Raw genomic sequence first — 10,808 nt, 5'->3', positions numbered from 1 at the left:
AATTTTTCTTGTTTTTTTTCTCATTTTTCGAATTTAGTTTTCCCTGGGATCCACTTAAATTCCTTGTTGTGTTTTCATGTATCTTTGGATTTTGCAGATTTTAAATGCTTGTCTTCTATTTATTTAGTCAGTTGGTTTTTTTTTTCTCCTGGCCAGTAATGAAGAAAGTGGTATTTTGGCATTTTACAAAAACCTACAAAAACCCGCATCGATTAAGTTGTTTTCCAGAGATGTTTCTTTTCGCCTTTCCTTTCAACCCAAAACATTTTTGGACGATGTTTAACTTTTAAATTAACAGCCAAGTGCTAATCAATCTTAAAGAGCCGAGTGATGTGTTGTTGCCTCTGTGTGGAAGCTAAAGACACGTCAGGTTGATGCCAACAAATCAATCTAAAGGGTTTTAATTAAATATTTTGTGGTTTTGACGGGTAAACTCACTAGATATTGTTAGCCGATTGATAAGATTGAGTGAGCAGTACAAATTTTCTAAATTGAATTTGGAAATTCAATTTGATAGGAATTGTAAAAATTCAATTAATCATAGACTAATTTGGCGAAACTAAATTAAATTTGTATGGTTTCACTGAAGATTCTTCACAGTAGAAAGTTAGTTTTGAATTTAAGAATAGCTGTTGGTGTGTTTTATAAAACTGTGGGAGATTGTTACAATATTTAGGGCCTGATTATATATGAAAAGGCATACCAAATGAGTTTTTGTTTCAAACATTAAATTTATTTGAAGATTAACCCAAATTTTTGAAAAGCTTATTGAAATGGTGTTTTTTTTACCGAATTTCCTTTTATATCGCCACATACAAATAAACTGGCATATGTGGACAACAAGGAGTTACATCCTTTAAACTTGGAGCCATACATAAATTAAGTTGAGTTTATGAACCTATTAAATAACTCAAACAACACCTGATTTTTAGAATTGATTTTTAGAACTCCTATTTACGAAAATACTGAAAGGGTAATATTTTAAGAGCTGTAAGAAAGTCTTTCAAAAAACAAATCCAAAGAAATTCATTTTTTTATACCATCCACCATACATAATATGTATGGACGGTATATTTAGTTTGTCATTCCGTTTGTAACTCATCGAAATAAAATAGACCCAACAAAGTGTATTAATTCTTGATCAGCGTAAAATTAAAAAAATAATCACGCTAGAGTCAAAACGAATAAAGATAGGAAGCTAAAATTGTGCACAGATCAGTCTTTTGTCTGCAGGCAGGTCAAGTTCGAAGATGGGTTATATCTTTTCACTATATTGTAAAGCCCCCATATAACGCTACCCCCCGATATTCGATATTTTGATAATTGTAGCCAAATTTTTCAATGAAATTGTCTGAAAATTCACAAAAGAAGTTCTTTCTATATAGCTCCACCATATCGTATATCCCCCATATAACGGTTCCTCTCTATGTTTGGTATTTTTAAGATTTTAGCTACAGTTTTTTAATGAAATACTTTCAAGCACTTCACCCCATGGAGGAGAAATGTCTATATATTTCCACGATATCGTATAGCCCACATACAACGGTACCCCCCGATATTCAATATTTTGACGAATTTAGGGGCATTATTCACCGCACCTTTTTTTAGAATTCGTATACAGCTTATGATGAACAAGTAAAAAAAAAACATGAAGTTCGGCCGGGCCAAACTTGTAATACCCTCCACCTTAGGGTAAAGGAAACATTAGAAGAAATGTGGCAAAAACCATTAAATTGCCGAATATCGGGAGGTATCGTTATATGGGGGCTATACCAAAACGTGGACCTATAATTACAAAGACTCGCCACACGAACTGGGACCCATAATGATCCACAAATACCAATTTTCACAGAAATTCTTAAAAAAAATGTGTCAAAAATCATCAAAATATCGAATATTGGGAGGTACCATTATATGGGGACTATATCAAAACGTGGACCTATACATACAACGTTTCGCCACACGAACTAGGACCCATTATGATCCACAAATACCAATTTTTAAACAAATCAGTAAAAAAATATGGCAAAAACCATCAAAATACCGAATATCGGGAGGTACCGTTATATGAGGGCTATACCAAATCATGGACCCATATATGCAATGTTTCGCCACACGAACTGGGACCTATTATGACCAACAAATACCAATTTTTAGACAAATCCGTGAAAAAAATGTAGCAAAAAATTAAAATACCGAATATCGGGAGGTATGTTTATATAGGGGGCTATACCAAAACGTGGACCTAAGCATGCAATGTTTTGCCACACGCACAGAGACCCGTTATGACCTATAAATACCAATTTTCAGACAAATCCGTGAAAAAATTTGGCATAAATCATTAAAATACCGAATATCGGGAGGTACCGTTCCATGGGGACTATACCAGAACGTGGACCGATATATCTCATTTTTAATACCAACCATCCTAGACACAATACAAATTGCTCTGCTAAATTTTGGCGCTCTACGTCAAATAATGTGGGCTGTGTCGTGATTTCAACAGACAGACGGACATGAAATTTCGTATTTGAAGTTCCTAGTAGGCATTAAAACCTGTGACAGAAAATTATCTGTACAGGTCGAGGTCTTCGTATAGCCCTGATATAACGGTACATCCCTTAACTCGGTATTTTTATTAATTTAGCTATTATTCGCCGGATTTTTCCAAGTTTCGTATTTGAATATTGTTATGGCTTATGACAAAAGTTGCCTATACAGGTTCACGTCTTCGGCTTTATTTGGTATTTTTGAGACTTTAGCTAAATTTTTAATAGACCCTAATATATCGGCTATATTCGGTATTTTTAAGATTTTTGCAGAATTTTTAAAAAAAATGTTCAATGGAGTTTTTGAAAGAATTTACGATTTACGATTTTGGATAGAAAATTTTTAAAACAACATTATTTGAAAAATCTATATTTTTATAAAAAAATTTTAAAATTCGGCAAATTTTGTGCAGATTTCTGTCAGGAGTCAATCAAAAGTTTTTAATAAATTAAAATTTTCCTATCAGGAATTCCTTTAAAAATGTTCTATTTTTGCGAAGAAAATGCTAAACCCATGAATTTTATTGGGATTTAGTTTAAAAAAAAAATTTGAAAAAATGTAATTTATTTTTTTTTAATTTAAAAAAAAATTAAAAAAAATAGTTTTTTAAATTTAAACTTCCACGAATTTTAAGCAGAAAGAAAGATAAAAAGAGACTATGGTAATTTTGGCACAAATTGATGAAAAAAAAATTACGTTTTTGGTTGGGGAATCTTTAAAATATGTATGAGACTTGACCAGCAATTCCTTTACAATATTGGATTTCCAAAAAAAATTTCTGATATTTCCTTGAAAATATTCCCTAATTTTCACCGGTATATAAAAAAAATATTCTTATATAAATCCATGAGATCATAAACATACTCTAATTTTTTGATTCTCCTTTTGTAATCCCTGAGTTTTTATATGAATTTTTGAAAAATATTTCAAAAAAGACAATGAACATGTAATGTAAATTCAACTAAACTTTTCACAACAATAATATTCTAAAGTAAAACCGTTATCCGTTAGGATGATTTCATTTTTGTTCTTCAAAATTGTATCTTTTTGTCAAGAAGTTCCTTTAAAATGTTTTCTGATAAAATTAAAACTAATTTTCGGCAAGGAAGTCCTTTTACATTTTTTTTTTTTTTGAAAAAAAAAAAAAACATTTTCCTCCTTGTCACTAAATAGGAAAACAACATGATTCGGAGGTCCATAAAAAATGTTTTCTCTGAAAAAATCTACATTTTTTAGTGTTGAAGTTATTGGGATTTCGTTTTTTTAAATCCAAAATTCTCTTTCAAAGAGTTTTTCGAACAGGAAATCCCTAAATACATACATGAAAAATCAACAAATTTTGTCTAGGAAAATTTTTCCCAAAGGTCCATGATTTTCGATCAAGATGTCCTTGAAAATATTTTTGAACAAAATCGACGATTTGTGGTCATTTACACGATTTTTTGCCCAAAGTGCTTGAAAAACTGTTAATAAAAATGGGAACTGGCCAACGTTTAACAAATTTAATTATACCTCAGTCATATGGCTACTGAGAGTATAAATCATTTGATATTACCAAAAAATCAGATTCATCGATCCCAGGTTTCTTCGGGCGATATATATTTCAGGTCATTTGGAGTCGATCTAGGGGTATTTGTTCGTCCGTCCATCTTTCTGCCTAGCTGGCTTGCTGTTGCGCAAATAATCCTTAGAATGGAGTATCCGATTTCGTCCAAACTTTTTACTTCGGAACATCATTATCAAACATTGATCGAGTCCGGAGATGGGAAATATTGGTCTACTCCTTCTAGCACCCCCCACAAAAAAAAAAGAGGAAGGTTCATCAGATTTTTTCCAAACCTTTGCAAATCTTATTATTTGTGTCAATGCTAGGTAAAGTGCGAAAATGGACAAAATATCTCAGAGGATCAAAATCTTAAATAATCGCAACGCTTAAAGACTGTGAACGAAAAGTCCTATTATCTTCAAATTTCGCATATCCATGTTTTTCTATCAACTCTAGTTGTCCGTCTTCATGGTATAGTTCAGATATGAGTCCAATTGTGTTGACATTTCACATATTTCAATATTTCTACCAACTCTAGGTCTAGATATCTAATATATTAGATCACTTCTACTGGTACCTCCCCAACGACAGGTAGGATTTTCTGTCTGAAGGTCTGCGAATATTTTTTTCTTACAAATCCAAGGGTCTATTCAAAATATTCTTAAAAAATGGCATAGAAATATTTGAAAAATCTTTGTTGAAAAATTATTGGTAGGTTTTAAGTTCTATAAAAATATACGATTTTAGGAAGGTTTTTAAAAAAAAGATTTTAAAAAATTTATAGCACATCGTCAAATTTAACTGACTTATTAAAATGTGCAAAACTTAAACCATATCGGGGACTTCGTTCTCATAATACGAAAAATTAAAAAATCTTCATATGATTTTGGTAGTCGGAAAAAATTAGGGACCCATGTTGTCAATTATGATTTTTTTAATTTTGTTGTTTCTAGTGGAGGTACCAATAGGCTGGCTTGATATATTCCATGTTTAAACTTGATCAAATATTAATAGCAAATTTGTATTCGCTAAGTTCGAAGAACTTTAGGGACATATTTTGATTATTGTAGAATGTATTCAACATTTGCAAAGTCATATCGAATACTACTTTCGAGGGTTACTGAGTGACACGACCGACTGACGTGGCCATTGTAAATTTGTTTCTGTTGTTCTGATTTGTGCTAGACTTTCTTGTCCTTACATCGCTTAAATTGAAAGATCAACAAAAAACAAAACTTACCATAATGAAATTAGAATTTTTTATTGAAATTAAGAAAATAACGATTTTGTACAGATAGATCTTTTTTAATTTTTTGAAAAATCCGTGCAGACTTTTTGCCTAATTGGTCAATTTAAAAAAAACTGCCTATTGACAAAATTCAAAGATTAATTAATATTTTCCGTTTATGCCGTTGTTTTTTTAAAACAATGTCTTTATTTAATTTTTGTGGCTCGTGGTGTAATTTAAATAATATTTTTAACAAGAACACAACCTGTTTTGATGGATATTCTATTTTATTATTAACAAGTAAGCAAAGGCTACAGTCGAGCGGGGCCGACCGTTGAATACCCTACAACACTATAATAAACGATACAGTTTATATAAGCAAGATACTCGAAAGAATTCCACAAGATATTGTGACAAATAATAAAAGAAAACCATCAGGTTTCGTTCTCTAATTTTTGAATAATAGCAACCTTAACTAATTTTCTCATTTCCAATTTATTGGTAGATGTTGCACGTAAATGGTCTTCCTAGATCTGGAACCAATATTTCCCAAAGACCTATAATCTCTAAGAAGTGGCAAAAGATTAACATTTATTATTGCTTTTTGACTGAAACGCATCTATATGAGATACAGTCATTTGACTATATTCTTCAACGAAATCAGCCTTAACGAAATAGTCAGAAGTGCGTCTTTCCTGTATTTGTGAATTCTCCAAAAAGTCACTGGAATGGACATTTTCGTATTTTGTCTACAAAAGTTGGCAAACTCCTTCACACATTGAATATTTTTGGATGGCCATCCAAAACTGCTTGGCTTTTGCAATGTGCGGTAACCCCCATTCAAATGTGAGTGAGGATCGGCCGATAATTACTACCTGCTGACAATTTTACAGTTTTTTGGTCCATTTCAACCCCTAAATATATGGCGATCATCTCCAAAAAGAATAGGCTTCTATTCTGACCCTCATCTTATCCCCATGCAAAATTTCGTAAGGATCGGGCCATAAATGCGATCTGTATATGATATCCTGATATCCTAACTACTTAGTTTTGTTAGCTGTAGAAATATTACCAAATGTTTAATTCAAAATGAAAATATGCCAAAAATATGACAAAATTGGAAAAATATGAGAAAATTTTAGAAAATTAATATTTTTATCTTTAGAGATATATTTTTATGCGATTTTTTAGACGTTTTTTTCTTTCCTGCCAAGAGGCCATTCTGAATTAATGAGAACTGTCGAAATCCGTTCAGCCGTTCTCGACATATAGGAGATCTTTCAAGCATATCCTCTTGAATAGACATATATATCACACATATTTTCCTATATATCCGATTTGTTGGATGTTAACATCAATGTAAAGGTCAGAAGTAACCTTGTCATGGCTTTGTGATTTCGCCGGGAAATAAAATATTCGCGGTTTAATGTAAATTGTTAAATTTTGTCAACAAAAAAGATATGGTCTATTTTCCCGCTAAATATTATCCGATGACCACCCAAATTGGTAGGCTTCTTCCCCGCCCTAAACTCTAGCTACATGCGAAATTCCGCGTCGATTGGTCTATAATTGCGAGCTGTATAGCTACTGCAAAATCCGACATTTTTTCAGTATTTGGTCCATTTCAACCCCTAAATATTTGGCAATCATCTCCAAAAGAAATAGGGTTCTATTCTGACCCTAGCCCCACCTCCATTCTAAATTTCGTGAAGATCGGGCCATAATTGCGACCTGTAGAGTGATTACAAATTAACATGGACAGACGGACAGACGGACAGACGGACAGACGGACGGACGGACATACATAGCTAGATCGACTCAGCTCGACGAGCTAGGAAGATCCATATATACTTTCCTATGTGGGAAATCAATATTTCGTGGTGTTACATAATTTTTGGCCCAATCAAACTTATAATACCCCCAACACATAGTGTTGTAGGGTATAAAAATGGAACATAGACAGTCGTATAGACAGTCAAGTCGTTTCTACCTTAGAAAACCAGACACGTGCTCTAAAAATAAATGTTTAAAACCATAACTCAATAAATTTCTATTTTATTAAATTCCGTTACAACCATTGACACGAAAATTAATTGTTACAAACAAGAATGGCATCAATTCCATGTCATCTATTCATCTACTTAACATTACAAATGGCCAACTTTCTACAGAAAATTCAGGCTGCTATTCAAAAACAATTAGCTGCGATCTTTTCCGCTATTTTACATATGAGCGAGCGAGCGAGCTAGTGAACGAACGAACGAACGACCATTGGGGGAAGATAAAAGCCAACTGGAAAGAAAATAAGAAATAAAGAAAGTGATTGTTAGATTGATTGAAATCGGCAGTGTTTTCAATTTCAAGATAACACTAAATACCGTTAAAGAGCTTTATGAAAAGAAAACGCTACAAAAAAACACAAACCGCCAACACAAACAAACAATTAACCAAATACAAGCATTCTATGTGAAAAAAAAAAAAACATGGTGAAAACACAAACGAGCTGGGAAAAATGTAAAAGTCATTAAAATTTGACAGCACGCTTAGACGGTGATAATGACGATGCGCGTTCGGCAATGTAATGTCTATTTACGATAGACAAGTTGTTCGCTTCCAGACACTTAAGAGATTATTTAATATGTTAATGATTATGATGATGATGGAGGTAGTCATTTGAGCTAAATATTTTCTAACAGCTTATTAATAAGCATTTTTTCGGTAGTAATGCAACCTCATCATGAGGTAAATGAATGTAAACGACATTGTTAAGTTATCTTTTTATCACTCTTTTTCGGTACCGTTATATGGGGACTATACCAAAACGTGGACCTATACATGCAAAGTTTTGCCACCGGAGATAGAACCCATTATGACCAACAAATTGCAGTTTTTAGACAAATCCATGAAAAAATGTGGCAAAAATAATCAAAATACCGAATATCGGGAGGTACCGTTATATGGGGACTATACCAAAACGTCAACCGATATATCTCATTTTCAATACCAACCATCCCCTCGAATTAATCGACCGCGACATCAGAATAAATGCTGAATATTTTCCCGAAAATATTCAGGAGGGTGTATTAAAGCCTTGGGCACGCAAATATTTTGGCCGCAGACTTTGGACATTCCAACAGGAATCAGCGCCATCGCACTCAACACGCGCCACCCAACAATGGTTACAAAATGAGGTTCCTCGCTTCATTCCCAGTGCGCAATGGCCACCAAATTTTTCGGATACCAATCCGTTGGACTATTGTGTCTGGAGTATTTTGGAATGCATGGTTGGCACTAAAAAAAATACCAAAGTGTCGATCACCTCAAGCAAGCGCTTCGCCGGGAATGGATCAAAATACCGCAGAGGAACATTCGGGCAGCATTTGACGGTTTCATTGTCAGTGTGAAGGCCATAATTCTTGTCAATGGTGACCAATTCGAACAAAACTAAACTTATTCTAAAATTTGATGCTATTTCCGACAATTTTTGCTTTCATTCAATAAAATAAAAAAAAAACTATTAAAAAAGCTGTAAGTTCGGCCGGGCCGAACTTTGAATACCCTCCACCATTTGGAACGAATTTGGCAATTCTCAAAAACAATAAAATTCATTAAAAATTATGTTAAAATTTAAAAATACCGAATGTAGCAGTTATATTAGGGACTATACGACGACATGGACCTGCATAGGTAACATTTGTCATTTGAATATTCAAATGCGAAACTTAAAAAATCGGCAATGATATAGATAAAATCATCAAAATACCGAATATCTGGAGGTACCTTTATATGGGGGCTATACGAAGACGTTGACCTGGACAGACAGACTACAAATACTAAATTTTAAACATTTCTGTTAAATAATGTCGCTTAAATTAGCAAAATACCAAAAATAGGGAGGTACCATTATATGGGGACTATACGAAAACGTGAACCTACATTGACCATTTTCAATACCAAAAGTCCTGCAGACATAACATACATTTGAAAATTTTATCAATCTATTTGGAAGCTAGAGTGATTTCCACAGACGGACTGCGGATAGACGGACGGACATCGCCAAATCGACATAGAATTGTATGCTGACACAATAAAATATATTTTGTGGGGTCTAAAATGTGTATTTTGAGGTGTTACAAACGGAATGACAAACTTAATATACCCTTCATACTATGGTGGAGGGTATAAAAATGTAAAAACTGTGGCGTTTGATTTTGTTGCAGTTTTTTTATCTCTCCGTGTAGATATTAGGGTGTTACACAAAAACTTGGATCCTTGTTGTTGCAGACAAATTTGAGAATTCAGAGTCATTAAATTAATTCAATTCGGAGGGGCATATGAACATTTTTCACAAGGATAAGGGGTTCCCCGCCACATTATTTCAAAATTTATAATTATCTAAAATTTAGGGGTGTTTGTTTACCAAGTTGCACATATAGAGGCTTTACCCTAACGTATATCAATTTTGAGATAAATAATTTGTACGTTATTATTTCTTACAAAAACCACGAAAATCTTTTTGTGGCAAATGTCCATACACTTGGAGCCTGGTCCCACTGTACCATGTCAGATTCATAAAAACATTTTATTATTGATTTCATTGTGATGATACTTATAATTATTTGTTAAATGTCCATTGGCCACATGTGGCATGCCGCATGTCACTGCAACAAATGCGTTATTTTGTTGTATGGCCGGTAGTAAAACATGAGTGCCATGGTTACGCGTTTAAATGCCTGCATCATAAATATTTATGGAATGTTAGTTTTTGCCAAAATCTTTTACCGTTATGTTAAACGATAATTGCTTGTAAACGTCATCGCCTTCTTGTCATAATAATGTCTTCATTTGTGCTTGTCATTGACCGGCGTCTGGGTGAGAAAGAAGATGTTTGACGACGCTATTTATGCAATACTTGGGGGGTTGGTACCACTCATAAATGGGTGTTGGAAATCATATTTCATTGATTGTTTAAATATGCACTGATGATGGATCATAGTTTTGGGTGGACTACCTATATACATATACATAAAATTGTTAAAGATGAGTGACTGATTGTCTCATCAAAGGCAAGAAGAAGCGGCTAGGGCCAGAATCTTGAAATATGGCGTGCGTTGGTGGTTAGGTTAGTAGTTTGTGGAAATTCGTAACTAAAAGTTACTAAAACCTCATCGGGCTTAAACTCTCATAAAAATACTAAAAAGTACAAAATATTGTGTAAATATTGCCAGAATCCAGAAAATTGTTATGCCAAATTTTCTGCGAAAAACATTTTAAAAAATCGTATATTATTGGTATTGAGAAAAAATCCTTCAATTTTAGCAGAGGGATTTATTGAATTTTGTTTTTGTTTAAGGTCTGTGGGGTCATGAAATGCGTGAAAATGTGTACTAAAATGTACTATGTACTATTAAGTCCTTAATTAAACAAAATACTTAATTATATTAAAATATGGTTTTGGAGCCAATATTCTCTACTTTTACTATT

General features: G+C 33.2%; 1 protein-coding gene across 2 annotated transcripts in view; it reads left to right on the top strand.

The window, feature by feature from the left end:
- Positions 1-10,808, top strand: part of LOC101900947 (neurotrophin 1) — a 42,860-nt gene that overhangs the window by 19,918 nt on the left and 12,134 nt on the right. The window lies entirely within an intron of this gene.

This window comes from Musca domestica, unplaced genomic scaffold (assembly GCF_030504385.1).
Source record: "Musca domestica strain aabys unplaced genomic scaffold, Musca_domestica.polishedcontigs.V.1.1 45, whole genome shotgun sequence".
Lineage (NCBI taxonomy): Eukaryota > Metazoa > Arthropoda > Insecta > Diptera > Muscidae > Musca > Musca domestica.
This window is presented reverse-complemented; position numbering and strand designations above follow the sequence as displayed.